General features: G+C 38.4%; 1 protein-coding gene across 10 annotated transcripts in view; it reads right to left on the bottom strand.

Annotated features, from left to right (window-relative positions):
- The window catches only part of MAPKAP1 (MAPK associated protein 1), a 255,479-nt gene that overhangs the window by 139,432 nt on the left and 100,453 nt on the right, over nt 1–15,594 (bottom strand). The gene's annotated exons all lie outside the window — the stretch shown is intronic.

Below are 15,594 nucleotides of genomic sequence, written 5' to 3'. Positions count from 1 at the left end.
TTCTTTTTAATCCCTAAGTCCTCCAGGATAGGAGGTTGGATAGGTATTCTTGTCCCCCTACTTCCAAACTATTACTTCCCTTTCTTGCAAAAATCCGTGTTGCTTTGAGACCCAAGCCCTACAACTATACTAACCTCTCCCTCTACTTTTTTGTTTCTGTTACCCACCAATCTTCTAGTCATGCTTCTCCCTCACTGAGTCTTCTTTCCACTCCAACACCTATCATCATTCTTGGAACTCCATCTAAAGGAACAATCCATATAATAGCCAAGTGCCTCAATCCCTAGACCATGTCATCCCACGTCTTTTTATCCACTCCTTTTTTTTTTTTAAGATTTTATTTATTTATTCATGAGAGACATAAAGAGAGAGGCAGAGAGACACAGGCAGAGGGAGAAGTAGGCTCCATGCAGGGAGCCAGACGTGGGACTCGATCCCGAGTCTCCAGGATCACACCCTCAGCTAAAGGCGGCGCTAAACTGCTGAGCCACTTGGTCTGCCCTCCACTCCACCTTTAATCACTTATTGCAGTGGGTACACCAGGATCTGAACTAGCTCCAAAATCTCAAATTAGAACATCTATTCACTGATTATATTTTAATATATTTTCATCTCACCTGTTCAAGTAGTTCCCCCAAATTCTTCAACTTACAATTTACTGACTCATCACTATAAATGATGTCACCTATATTTCCCAACACCTCACCCTCCAGATTACATGATCCACCATTGTAATCTATCTTTCAAAAATACAGTTTTAATACTCTCTTCCTCCATGGGACTCAACTGGCAGAATGCCAGCCTCGGATGAACCCAACCCTCTGCACTCCCCAGCGAAACATTACTGGAAAAAAATCATGTAACTGCACAGATTGAATTGACTTTAAATTCATGATGATAAATCTCAAAACACTCAGCATTGTATAGCAAACCTATTACATCCCCTGATTCAATTTGCACCCCATGCAAGACCATCACTGCATACTTCGGCTTCTCTCCTCAAACTTCTCATGAGCCCACCTTGACCTCAGCTCCTATCCTTTGTCCTTGTACTGCCAAAGGAACAAGAAATATTCTTATTCTTCATTAAGAAAATAAGAGCTTTCAGAAAGGAATTCTCTTATCCTCCCATAATTAAATTCACAGACTTACTCAGATTTAACCACACATACCCCCGACACTGGAGTGTCACACATCTCATTAAAGGTTAATCTCTCTACTCATGTTCTGTGTCCCTTTGGCTCTCACTTTCACAAGAACTTTACTCCTTCATTTACTTTACTCTTCTTCTACATTATCAACCTCTCCCTTTCTTGGCTTCTATGACATACATTGTTTTTGTAAATCCTCTTTGGTCTCTCAGTCTCCTTTGCAGATTTCTTTACCTCTACAGTATCTGTTAGCATTCCTTGGCCTCTAGATTGGGCTCTCTTTTGTCTTTCTGTGTATTTCTTCCATGGGTGATCTCACAGTCCCAAAGCTATAGTACAATCTATATCCTGTTGACACTCAAATCTTATCTCCATCCCAAACTTCTCTCTTGAATTCCAAATTCATACATCAAACTGTTTACACTGTTTACACAGTAGGCAGAAAAGTGTCACAGATGAGTTAAAACTTAAGTTCAAATCTAAATTTTTCACTATCCCTAACTCTGTGTCACCCCAAATAACAACACTCTCCTTCATTTCAGTGTTACCACTACTAACCCCATTGCTGAAATCAGTAGTCTTGATTCTTCTTTCTTCCTCCTTCCTTCTACCTACTCCCTTAGTAAGTTCTAGTGTCTACTACAAAAATATATTTCAACAGAGGAAAAAACAGTCTTTTCAGCAAATGGGACAACTGGATAGCCACACACAAAAGAATGAACTTACTTCACATCATATACGAATATTAATTCAAAATGGATCAATGACTTAACTTTAAGGCTAAAACTAGAAAACTTTTAGAAGAAAACATGCATGTAACTTCTTCATGACCTTGGATTAGGCAATGATTTCTTTAACAAGACACTAAAAGAAATGAAATAAACTGGACTTTAAAAAAATTAAAAACTTTTGGGCAGCCCCGGTGGCGCAGTGGTTTAGTGCCGCCTGCAGCCTGGGGTGGGATTCTGGAGACCCGGGATGGAGCCCCACGTCGGGTCCCTGCATGGAGCCTGCTTCTCTCTCTGCCTGTGTCTCTGCCTCTCTTTCGCTCTCTCTGAATAAATAAATAAATAAATCTTTAAAAAAAAATTAAAAACTTTTGTGCCTCAAAGGATACTATCAAGAAAGTAAAAAGACAACCCACAGAATGGGAGAAAATATTTGCCAATCATGTATCTGACAAAAATTTAGTACCTATAATATATAATTCTTACGACTCAACAACAACAAAAAAAAGACAATCCAATCTTTAAAGATTTATTTATTTATTTGAGAGCGAAAGCAAGAGAGAGAGAGAGCAAGCAGGGGAAGGGGCAAAGAGAGAGGGAAGAGAGAATCCCAAACAGACTCCCCACTAAGCCTCATGAGGAGCTCAATCTCATGACCTGAGCCAAAATGAAAAATCAGGTACTTAACTGAGTACCCAGGCAGCCCATCCAATCTTTAAAAGGGCAAAGAACTTGAATAAACATTTCTCCAAAGGAAATATCCAAATGGCCAATAAATACATGAAAAAATGTTCAACATCATTATTCATTAAAGAAATGCAAATACAAATCACAATGAGATACCACTTCACACTCACTAGGATGGTAATTTTTTTTTTTTTAAGTAGGAGAAATAGGAATGATTAGCAAGGATATGGAGAAGTTCGAACTCTCCTACATCGTTAGTGGGGATGTAAAACAATGCAGTCATCCTGGAAAAATAGTTTGTCAGTTTCTCAAAACTTAAACATATAGTTACTATATGACTTAGCAATGCCATTCCTAGGTGTACTTAAGAGAACTGAAAACATATGTTCATATAAAAACGTATACGTAAAAAAAAAAAAAGTATAAGTAAGTGTACATATAAGAGCATTATTCATAATAACCAAAGAAAGAAAACAATCCAGAAGCCCATGAACTGATGAACTGATAAAATGTATACAATGGAATATTACTCAGCCATTAAAAGGTATGAAGTATTGACACATGCTATAACATGAATAAAGCTTGAAAGCATATGCTAAGAGAAAAGAAGCCAGGTATAAAAGAAGGAAGCCATTTCATAAAAGTGAACCCACTAATATGAAATGTCCAGAATACACAAATCAACAGAAACAAAAAGATTAGTGGTTGTCAGGATATGGGGTGGGAGGGCATGGGGAATTGAGAAGTATGAAGTTTCTTTTTGGGGTGATGGAATTGTTCTGGAATTAGACAGTGGTGATAGCTGTATAATATTGTGAATATACTGAAAACCACAAAATTATACAGTTGAATAACACTAAAATAGTAAATTCTATGTAATGAGTTTTTAAAAAATATTTTATTTATTTATTCATGAGAGACACAGAGAGAGAGGCAGAAACATAGGCAGAGAGGATCGTCCTAGGACTCCAGATCATGACCTGAGCCGAAGGCAGACACTCAAGCACTGAGCCCCCCAGGTACCCCCTGTAAGTGAGTTTTAATTCAATTTTAAACATTGAAAAATATGGGGGATCCCTGGGTGGCGCAGCGGTTTGGCGCCTGCCTTTGGCCCAGGGCGCGATCCTGGAGACCCGGGATCGAATCCCACGTCGGGCTCCCGGTGCATGGAGCCTGCTTCTCCCTCTGCCTGTGTCTCTGCCTCTCTCTCTCTCTCTCTCTGTGTGACTATCATAAAAAAATAAATAAATAAAAATAAAAATAAAAATAAAAAAATAAAAAAAAAACATTGAAAAATATGTATTTCAAAACCATTCCACTTCTATCTCCACTGCCATCAAAATACCACGATGTTTCCCCTGGACTGTTCTTTTTTTTTTTTTTTTTTTTTATTTACGATAGTCACACACACACACACACACACACAGGCAGAGACATAGGCAGAGGGAGAAGCAGGCTCCATGCACCGGGAGCCCGACGAGGGATTCGATCCCAGGTCTCCAGGATCGTGCCCTGGGCCAAAGGCAGGCGCTAAACCACTGCGCCACTCAGGGATCCCCTCCCCTGGACTGTTCTAATAGGGCACCTCCTGTGCCCTTGCCTACTTATATTTGTTCTTGACACACAAGCTAGATGTTTTTTTTAACTCAAATTTGGTATTATATCTCTGCTTAAATTCAACAATGTCTCCCATGTGTATTTTACTGTGAATAAAATCAAAATCTCCTGCAATGTCCAGCAAAGCACTGCATGATCTGACCCCTGCTTACCTCTCCCAACAACATTTATTGCTGCTCCTTGGCCTGCTTATCATACTTTAGCTATGCTGGCCTTCTAGAAGTGCCCTGGATGTGTGTGTGTGTGTGTGTGTGTGTGTGTGTGTGTGTGTGTACACTTGTCTCTCCCACTTTCAAGACCACAGCAAGTGCATTCACTGTATCTAGAAGGCTCTTTCTCACGATCTCATACTTCTCTAAAGTATGGTCTGAGCAGGTTCCTTAATCTCCTTGTTCTTCTATTTCCTCCTATGTAAAATGATAATGATATGACCTACCTATCACAGAACTCTTGTAAGGATTTTTATTACTGGTATTAATATTATTATTGAAGGCTCAGCTCATGACACCTCCTCAGAGGCTTTCACTGATAATCCTATGGAAAGAAGTTTCTATAGTTAATCTCTCACATAAAACCTGTTCACTTCCTTCACAGTACTAAACAATTTGATATTATATATTTATTTATGTACACCTTCAGTGTATGTTTTCCTCACTGGCCTCTGACCTTCCATGAGAGCAGCTATAATAATGTCTGCTTTGTTTACTGCTCTATTCACAATGGCTAGCACTGTGCCTGGAACGTGCACAACTCTCCAAAAAAATCTGCTAAACTACAGAATGAATGCATGGATGACTCAAAATGCCTACCAGAACAACATGGCCATAACTCAACAAATGTTTGTTTCCTCCATCCATCTATCTTGTCCTTCCTCTAAAGGTCTGTTTCCTGGTAGTAGTAGAAGGAGTACTTGAGCAATCAAATGGTTCCATCTTTAACTAACTCTAGGGTGGGGGGGAAAAAAAGATCAGAACTTGGGTAAGGAGACACATAAAATGAGTTCTAAAAACTTTTAGAAAAATTTCGCTTCTCATATGACCTAGAATCTAGTATTAGATTCCTTGACTTTTTTCAGTCTTGCCTCTGTTCTAAAACAAATAATAAAAAATAATAAAAAAGAAATTCTCTTACAATAATGCTCCTTCTCTCTCTCTCTCACTCATGCATGCACACACATAAATGTACATACACTCATGCATGTTTTTCAGCTGGGACATACTAATTCCAATGACCAGCTAAGTTGCCAATGATGAACTAAATTAGCAAGTGTTGTGACCTTGTCAGACAGTCAAAATAGGTTAAAATTAAAACAATGGTAAGCTTTCTGCAGTGGGTTTACTGCCCTCTTTATCACTCTCCTTTCAACCTCGTTTGCAGGCCCAACCCAATCTGGTTTATTCCTCCTTCCTTCTGAGGGCCTATAGGAATCACAATGAGAAATGTGAATGTGCTTCACAAACTGTAAAGTGCTTTCGAAATGCAGAGCAATGTGCCAGAAAGAGCCTAAGTTTTAAAAGAAGACCCATTTCGGGATGCCTGGGTGGCTCAGTGGTTGAGCGTCTGTCTTTGGCTCAGGGTGTGATCCCTGGTCCGGGGATCAAGTCCCACATCGGACTCCCTGTAAGGAGCCTGCCTATGTCTCTGCCCCTCTCTCTGTGTCTCTCATGAATAAATAAATAAATTAAAAAAATAAAATAAAATAAGACCCATTTCTATTACTCAGGCCGATTACAGAGTCACATGAGGACAAAGATGGATGCTGAAAGTAGCCCTAATAATACTTATTATTATAACAAGAGCTAGCATTTCTTTAGAACCAACTGTTAAATAAGCTCTGGTAAATGTTTGTGTAAATTAGCTCATTTAATTCTCACAATCACTGCAAGAGGTAGAATTCTATCATTAACCTAATATTATAGACAAGAAAAGGCTTATACGGCTATAGTCGGCTATAGTCATCCTCAAGCTCCCACAACTAAGGTGGAAGAGCAGAGGTCAAATTCGCATCTGACTCCAAAGCCTCTACTTGAAACACCAATGACTTCTTTCTCTTAAGTTCCTCTAAATGTAAAAACATCTTCTAAAAGTCTCAAGGCTTGAATCTACCTCCTTCATCCTGACTTTCTCACAAACCCACTTCCTAAAGCAGTTTCCTACAAAAGAATGAATTCTGAGGAGCTGCCCAAGGGGAAGTATTAGGGAACCAAGACTCCAGAGAACTCTGCTACTGTCAGCTGGACTACAGGGCAGATAGTTACAGAGTACTCCTATGAATCCCTTTATCCTCTTTATTTCATGGTGAAATAGCAAGTGTGGGGAAAACTATGTGAATAAATATGGTAGATACTTATTAAATGAATGAAGCACTTTATCTTTTTAATCTTCTAATTCCACCTTGAGGCACTGATGACAGGGGGAAAGTGCCTTGGACAAACTCCGAAATTATGTATTTTTTTAATAAGGAACCTCTTCTAAAAAAACTCAAGGTGATGGCAGTTAGCTCTACCTAATAGTTCCCATGCTGCAATATTTAGAGGGAATCATCTAAAACATAAAATAATCCATCAACATAATAGAAAGTAATTAACTTATATATAAAAAAAGGTGACCAAAGGATTAAAAGTATTCATCACACATCAAGGCAAGCAATATTCCAAAGATCTAACATCTAACTATTAAAAAGCAACTAGCAATAAACAAAGGTCATATTATACAGTTCCACTGCATGGCAATTTATGTGTTCCACAATACAGAATCGGAGAAATGGAGGCATAATTAGAACACAAAGAAGTGGTGCACAAAAAGATGGAAAAATGGATTAGCAGCATCTTTCTCAGTCACTCATGCATGCAACAAACACCCAATGAAACACCATGCTGAACTCTGTGAAGACAATATCAAGTAAGACTCAATGCAGATTGACCCTCAACAAACTCACAGTCCGCTGAAGAGTCTACATTGTATTACGGGATAAAAGCTTTAAAAGAGGGAAAGTACAGGCTGTCGTGAAAGCTCAAACCAACCCAGACTAAAACAGGTTGGCAAAGGTCTCCCAGCTTTAAAAAAACAAAAAGTACCCTTCCATTCAACAGAATCATTAACCTAGAGAAAAGATGCTTATTGTATTTAAACATATACTATACCAATATACAAAAAAAGTGAACAGGAGTTCTCTCTGAAACATGGGATTGTGAGTGATTTTAATTTTCTACTTTATATTTTTCTGCATTTTCTATGATGAGCATGTATTATTTTCACAATCAGAAACAAAACAGTAAATGTTACCATTATAAATGAAAAAAGATACAGAAAGAACCACCATGAAGGGCTTAAGAGTTTTACACAAGAGAAAGAGGATCAGTTTTGAAAATGTAGCCTCTGGTAAGTCATCTGGCAGAATTTATTAAGAGCACACTCTGTGCCAGGTGCTATGACAGGCTGTTGGAAAAAATAACTCAGATACCTCCCTGTGGCAGGCTACATAATTTCTATTTTAAATAAATAATAAAAGTAATAAACCTACAATGGGTTGACAAATTTGGAGTTGAACAACACTCTCCAGAGTAGCCTCTAAATCAAGGAATGTCCCCAATTCAGGTTTCAGAACAAAAAGAAAAGTACTTTGTATAGCAAAACAATTCCTCCTTGACACAAATGCAATTCAAGAAGACCCATGGCCTCTGCATAACTTGATGGCTCTGCAAATGCAGGCCAGAGTCCCAAGCTCAACAGGTCCAAGGCTGATTTCTTCATCAGTTTGTCTCTCCTTCCTTGTTCCATCTCAGTCAGGGCTTTCCCACCCACTCTGTCACTCAAGGTAGGGCCTTATTTTAACTCCTCCTTCTGTCTCATCACTATCCAAATGCCTCTGAAATGTCTCTCAAAACTTTCTTCCTCCCACCCTCAGTAGCATGGCCCTGGTTCAAGCTTCATCATGCCTCGGTGAGACCACTGCATGCAGCAGTCTCCCAACTATCGCTCTTCTCTCCTCCATACTGTTATCTTCCTCTGGCGATCAATGTGATTTGACTCAAATCACTGATCAGGCCCGTCACCAACTCAGAAAGAAGTATATGATGCCTTTCCCCAGCGTCAACATGCCTGTTCCTTAGGATGGCATTTAATATCCACCATCACATTCTGGTCCCAGGGTATCACTGCTAGAGTTTGCACTGAACAGTAAAGAGCACAAGATCTGTGGTCAGCCAGATCCAGGCTTGAATCCTAGCTCTGCCACTTCCTTAGCCTCTAGACTTTAGATATTAGACAAGTAACTGCACCTCTCAGAACCTCTATTCCTTTAATGGGCAAAACAAATAAGATGTACATAAAATGCCTAGCACACAGTCACTGAGCAAGAAATGTATCCCCTTTTCTCTTAATTTCAAATGTCTCCTCTTCCAAGAAGGTGGAAGTCCAAATTCCCTCTGCTCTGCTCCCTAGAAGTTTAATTTGCACAGCCTATGGTTTCACTTTTTCTCTACCTACCCTCACTACCTTCTTCCCACCTTCTCATGCAAGTATGTGTACTGCAAAGGGAAAAACTGTGCCTCGGTTATTTTGCATTCTCCTAGGGCCTAGAATGTAGTAGGGGTCGGGCATTAGTTTATCAAAGGATTCCTCAGACTATCTTTCATAATAGACCCACCAGACCTAAAGACCTACCACTTCTCTCCTGCTCCACATAAACTGGCTATAACTTTTCTATTTCCCAGACGCTGTTCTTAAGGAACCCCCTCCTCTTTCTTCTCTAAAATACACTCAGCACCTAATAACAAGCCTGATATGGGATGTCTGGGTGGCTCAACGGTTGAGCATCTGCTTTTGGCTCAGGGTCTGATCCCGGAGTCCCAGGATCGAGTTCTGCGTCGGGCTCCCCACAGGGAGCCTGCCTCTCCCTCTGCCTGTGTCTCTGCCTCTCTCTCTGTGTTTTTCATGAGTAAATTAATAAAACCTTAAAAAAAAATAACAGACCTGACATATAGTAGTTACTTATATTCATGGAATAAATGATTAATATTCCTTCATCATATGATTTTAAATACCTGTATATCATAGCATACAGAGGTACTATCAACCTATTTTTCTACTGTTAAATATGAACATTGTTTCTAATATTTCACTACTATAAATAACATTCCCATAAACATTTTCTTTCTTTCTTTTTTTTTTTTTTTAAAGATTTCATTTATTTATTCATGAGAGACACAGGGAGAGAGAGAGAGGCAGAGACATAGGCTGAGGGAGATGTAGGCTCCATGCAGGGAATCCAATGTGGGACTCGATCCCAGGTCTCCAGGATCAGGCCCTGGGCTGAAGGAGGCGCTAAATCGCTGAGCCATCTGGGCTGCCCCCCATAAACATTTTCTTATTAAATGTTTGTGCACGTATTCCTCAGAGTAGATCACTGGGTCAAAGTGAAACAGCAATATTATGAACCATAGATCATCCAATTAATAGGTAGTTCATAAAATGTAAAAGCTTAAAAATTTAAAATAACTTCAGTATATAGAATATGAATTAATACAGAATTGAAATATATAGAATTTGAACATGATAATGAATTAAACATTACAATCCATAACCAGGTTTTTCTCAACTGATCCCATTAATTGAAATAGCATACAATTTGCTGCCTATCATAAAATTAATTTCAAAATTATGCACCTGATAGTTTCCAAAATAGGGAAAATAAGTAGAATAAATAGTATTCAGTTTAAAATAATCTTGAACTAAGAAACATCCATATAAAGTGAGTTAGTTGGGGGCATCTAGGTGGCTCAGTCAGTTGAGCGTCTGATTCCAGATTTCGACTCAGGTCATGATTTCAGGGTCATGAGATAGAGCCTTATGTCAGGCTCTGTGTTTAGCACGGAGTCTGCCTGAGATTCTTCCTCTCCCTCTGCCCCTTCCCGCTGCTGGTGCTTTCTCTCTCTCTCTCTCAATAATTAATTAATTAATTAATTAATTAAAATCTTTTAAAAAATAATAAAGTGAATTAGCTGAATTAAGTCTGAAGGACAGAAGGTTCAGTTAGCAGGACAACTTAACATCAAGGTTTGTCAGTAATAAATTGAATATCAGATCTAAAACTGTTGCTAAGTGTTCAATTTCTCTATCAAGGGAAAGAAACAAAAAGGGTAGACAGTTTGGCTTCTGCAATTAAAGAGACAAAAAGCAGGCAACATTATTCCATTAGTCACAACTGTACAAGCAGATCATTATATGCAATTTTAATGCAGAAATAAATATATCAGTGTATGTGGACAATGTAATAATGCAAATTGATGAAAGGGTTATTTGTAGCCTTCAAAAGTTAAAACTCTCTTAAAGGAATGGCTGCAGTCCCTTTCACCAGTATCTTCCCTCCCAACTCCCTCAGCAAGGACCAAAGGATGCTATATCACGTTATGGCCTAGTCTTTATTTTTTTATTTTATTATTATTTTTTTAAGTACACTCCATGCCCAGTGGGGAACTAACTATAGCCTAGTCTTTAAAAATATGGCATCACTTGGTACAGAGGTCTGAAATGATTCTTACTCTGATGATTATTAAGGGACTTTATTTGTTCAGAGTAATAATGATGTTCAGCAAAATCTGCTCTAAATCTGGTCTAAGCCAGGCTTAACTGGCTATGAGAAGTAAAGAAGTTCTATATGGGGAGGGGGGCAAAACACCCCAAATAGCAGAGATTAGCTTTTACCCTCAATAAAATGCTGGCTTTATGGACTCAGAGAAAAAACTCACTTTCACATTCAAAACGGTCGCACTGAACTTATGAATAGATTTTGTATAAAGTTCTATGACAAATCCATTCAGAGCTAGGAGCTTGGCTTTGTAGTGCTATCTTAACCCTCAATAAATCTGGAACGTTTAAAGGCTATTAAATTAACATTTCCCTGATCTGGCACCTGTAGTCAAGTTAATTTATCAAAAACATTTCTACAGTTTGTCACTGGACACTATTTTCTGACAAGTTAAGTTTAAAATAAAATCGACAAAATCTCATTAATTTCCTCTGAATCACCAACCTTGGTTCCATTAAGCTTTTATTATTAAGAACGTCAACTGTCACTCTTTCTTTAACAAGGTCGAGTTCTGATGTAGGTACTTTCAGGATCCTTATTATATTAAAAGGAGCTAGTAAAGCAGTGCAGTGTGGTAGTTAAAAGCATTAAGCTGTAGAGTCACAAAGACCTGAGTTCAATTCTCAGCAATGCCATTTACTGTCTGTCCTTGGACAATTTTATTTAACCTCTCTGCCATCACTATTTCCGCACAGAAATAGATTATAAAAGTACCTCCTCATGGAGCTGTTGAAAGGATTGAATGATTACCATGCATATTAAAAGCACTTGCTACTGTGCTTTTTCTCTCTCGTCCATACTGAATGCTGAAGAAATGCCATACTGAAGAAATGCCGGCTGTTTATTAGGTTTCCTTTTTCCCCCTGCTTTCACATTCAAAGACTTAAGCAAACAAACAAAACACACAACTTTACTACCACTCACACACTTTAAAATGGCAAGGAATTTTAAGACTTGTCCCCTCTAAAACATTTTCACCAAATGACTGTCCTACAATCTCTCCTGAACACCTTTACTGATGAATTCCTTGCCACCTTTAGAGGTGAACCCTTTACTTCAGTCTCTGGGCAAACAGTTTTGATGGCTGAAACAGGTTTCCTTCTACTGAGGTACATACATTCTTGCAGATTTTATCCACTGGTCTTAGTTCTAGCCCTCAGAAAACCAAAACTAACCCACCTTCACTTCCACAGACACTTCATATATCTGAGAGCCTCAAACAAAATAACTTTGTTACTAAGTACCATGGAATGAGCCAGACTGTAACTATAATCATTTCAAGAGTGTAACACAGCACAGAAAATATCACTTCCATTGGTTTTTCTTAGGCTAGTGATTTTCATAATTTTTCTTTCAACAGCATCTATGGTAAATGTAAATCTCAAGTCCTGGACCCAAAACAGGAAAGGGGGTTGTTGCTCTCAGGAAAGGTTTTCTCTATTAAAAACAAATCCTCCATATTTTGATGTGCTGTCTGACAGAATCTTCTTCCACTTTTGAAAAAATAAAATGCCTACAGCTATTGGTTTAAACAATCTGTTATCAAGTGAGATTTGAGTAATAGCCTTGGATAATTCTTTTGTTTCCAAGATAATCAACCTGTTCAAATACAGGTAAGAAGTTTTACAAAATGGGGAGGCGGGAGGATGATGATAAAATATGAAAGCCTATCCATAAACTGCACCACGAATAACAACCATTTTCTCAAAGTCTTAAATTCAGAAAGTAGTTCCTGATACTATCAGTTTTTACCATCAAGAGTTATATTTGCCTGATAACTCCTTGCAGAGTCTACAGAACTGGTCTGGACCGTGGGCCTGCCAGCCTTGAGCTGTGCAACCTTGGGCAAGCCCATAACCTCTCTGAAAGTCAATTTCCTTAGCCATAAAAGAGAAATGAGAATGGTAGGGCATAGAAAGTAAAAATAAAGCATGTTAAAAATATTCTGTGAACTGCAAACTGTTATACAGATGTCGGTTATTCCTCATACTGTTACCCAAGTCATTAATCGGATCAGGCAGATCTCTGGATAAATCATTCCTTCAAATAAACAAAACTGAAAAGCAGAGGCAATAGGAAAGAAAGGTCTCTATCTCAGTCACTGAGAGAGAAAAGCCATTGCATCCTCTTCTCATCCAGCCTCAGGATGCTTACAGCACATACCAGAAGGTGCTCTCACATAAGTACAATCCAGCCATCTTAAAGCATAATGGAATGTAAAGTGTCCATTTTGAATTTTCATAGCCATTGTGGGATTCTTTAGATCATTAATGTTACACAGCACTTTGCATTTAATTATACAAACAATGGCTTCTATAATGATGATAATATCAGAGAAAAGTAATTTGCATGAACTAAGCCCCATCACCTAGGGTAAGTATAGGGACCTCTTCATTATTAAATCATTTATATAATAAAATCAATATGCTTTAAAAGTAAAAATAGGTTTTTTAAAACCATAAAGAAGAGTTACATGTTTTAAACTCTATCAATTACCATAATATAATGAGTCTTTTTAAGATTTAATATCAACTTTTAAAATTAAAACTCAATGGAGAATGTATACTTGGCTCCATTACTAGATGATGTATCTCTAGAAAAGGTTACAGTACAGCTATTATCATTCTCCTAAATTATATAGAAAAGTTGGTACAATCTTCCACTACCCCAAAGGACAATTTGATTCCAGAGATAGTGAAGTACTTTGAGATTATAAAATTGTACAAATATTGAAGGAAATAATTCAGGTACATATATCATATTCATTTCTTACAGGGCTTCAGTTGATTAAATACTACAAATTTCTTAAATGTGAATATATACCTTAAAATTTTTATTCTGTGTTCTTAATTCTTTTGTGTGTGTGTGTGTGTCCTTAATTCTAAATAGTTTTTAAAAGCCCACAAATTTCTACACAGTAGCATGTTCAAGTCTAAGTGTTTTATCACTTTAAGATTCAATATTTCTTAATGATATAATTCAAAAATTTTACTGAATCATTATTTAGTAAGTCATAAAAACCTCTTAAAATTAATCTTTCATGCACATCTAGCTTACCCAAAGTTAGAATTTAATTAGACAGCCTTGCCACAAATGGGCTTACTACTTTATTTGCTCAATCAGTATATGTCTCTTCAGTAATTATAATTAATTCAAATCCCTGACGCACCTCCTAGCAAACAATGTAAAAACATCAGACAAAATGGAAATAAATAGCTTTACATTTCTCCAATAACGACATTCACTTTCATCCTCAATATGCACATGTGAAATAACGGAGATAGGTGTTATTTTGTACAGGAAAAGGCCACACAAAGAACCTATACCTATAGTGACAGAAAAAGATGCTTGTCTGCAGCAGAAAGCGTATTATGTTTTTGACAATATGAAAATGATACAATGGCAAAGGGCCATTTGAGAAAGTTTGGGTTTAATAGTTTGCAAATATATGTTGAAATACAAACAGCAACAAGAAAAAGAAGAGCTAAATTATTATTTATTTAGAACAACACTTCCTGTTGGAAAGAATCACTTCTAATTATATACAACATTTACAATTGAGAAACAGCCCAAAAAATCTATCACGGCCTTATCCCATATGTCTCTGATACAATGAAAGGAAAAGTGGGCCGAATAAAAACATTTTATGTATTTATTTATTTATTTAACCATCCATCCATTCATTTTTTTTGAGATGGGGGTGGGAGGAGAGAGAGAGAGAGAGAGAGAGAGAGAGAGTGTGTGTGTGTGTGTGTGTGTGTGTGTGTGTGTGTGCAAGCAGGGAGGAGGGGCAGAGGAGAGAGAAAAACTTAAGCAGGCTCCGCTTAAGATGTGGGGCTCGATTTCACGACCCTGAGATCATGACCTGAGTCAAAATCAAGAGTTGGACATTTAACTGACTGAGCCACCCAGGCACCCCCATAAAACTTGATTTTTAAAACTGAGAGGACAACAGGATCCACTGGATAAAACTGTCAGCACTGAGTAGTTTAAAAAAAAAAAAAAGTTCTCCACAAGTCCTACTGCTCAATTAGGTAACCAGCCTAGCAATATGAAGGAAAGCTAGCCTGCTACAGAGCAAATAGCCTTAGTGGGAGGTGGGACTAGGCCCAAAGACCCCATTCCTCCGAACACAGCCCCTTGTACTTGCACCGCAGAGCTCTCTGCGTCAGCAGGCCACAAGTGCTGCCTGCCATTTGTTGGGCACCTACCAGGGTCCAAGTACTTTTCATAAATTATCTCATTTAATGCACCCAACAGTCCTATGAGGGTTGTTCACTCCCTTTTAAAGCTGAGGAATGAGAGATTCATGTAGAGGCTGCTGCAAATCCCTCAACTAGGGGGGAACATCATGCTAACCTAAGGTCTGTTCAACTCAAAAACCTTACCCCCTTGCTGAGTTCCAGTCCTGAACAATTCTGGGACAGGCCTGGGTATTTAGGGAATGTCACAATGGCTACTGGTTCATGTTGCAGCCACTGTTTCAGAACTGGGAGTCCTGGACAGTGGATCAGAAATATCCTTCTGGCTGAGACCCACATGGAAGGTCTGAGCAGCTCCTCCTGTGGCCCTGCCTGCACCTGCACTTGAAGCTCTGCAGAGACTGCTGCTACTACAGAGGGACACTAGGGTATCTGCTTCTAGGAGCAGTTACCTCTTGCGTACAGGTAGAAGGCAGAAACTACTTTGGATTCCTTGCCTTTGGGTTCACAGAAGGGCCTCAATAAATCCTCACTGATCATGTTTCAGAGGTAAAACACTTGGCAACACTAGCTCCACAAAGAGTAGGCAGAACCCTCTGCTCTAGTTTTCATAAGAGAGC

Source organism: Vulpes vulpes, chromosome 2 (assembly GCF_048418805.1).
Source record: "Vulpes vulpes isolate BD-2025 chromosome 2, VulVul3, whole genome shotgun sequence".
NCBI lineage: Eukaryota > Metazoa > Chordata > Mammalia > Carnivora > Canidae > Vulpes > Vulpes vulpes.
Note: the sequence above shows the minus strand (reverse complement) of the source record. Positions and strands in the feature narration are given on the sequence as shown.